Genomic DNA, 467 nt, shown 5'->3' on the forward strand with positions numbered 1-467 from the left:
TTCACAAATGCTCTCCATCCAACCTCACTGAGCTCGAGCTGTTTTGCAAGGAGGAATGGGAAAAAAATGCAGTCTCTCGATGTGCAAAACTGATAGAGACATACCCCAAGCGACTTACAGCTGTAATCGCAGCAAAAGGTGGCGCTACAAAGTATTAACTTAAGGGGGCTGAATAATTTTGCACGCCCAATTTTTCAGTTTTTGATTTGTTAAAAAAGTTTGAAATATCCAATAAATGTCGTTCCACTTCATGATTGTGTCCCACTTGTTGTTGATTCTTCACAAAAAAATACAGTTTTATATCTTTATGTTTGAATCCTGAAATGTGACAAAAGGTAGCAAAGTTCAAGGGGGCCGAATACTTTCGCAAGGCACTGTATATATATGTTTTTTTTTTCTCACAAATGTACACACAGGAGGTCAAAGCTCCACAGACAGTGTTATGAACACAAACTCTCCAAAAAAAA

The sequence above is a fragment of the Oncorhynchus clarkii genome, chromosome 17 (genome assembly GCF_045791955.1).
Source record: "Oncorhynchus clarkii lewisi isolate Uvic-CL-2024 chromosome 17, UVic_Ocla_1.0, whole genome shotgun sequence".
Taxonomy (NCBI): Eukaryota; Metazoa; Chordata; class Actinopteri; order Salmoniformes; family Salmonidae; genus Oncorhynchus; species Oncorhynchus clarkii.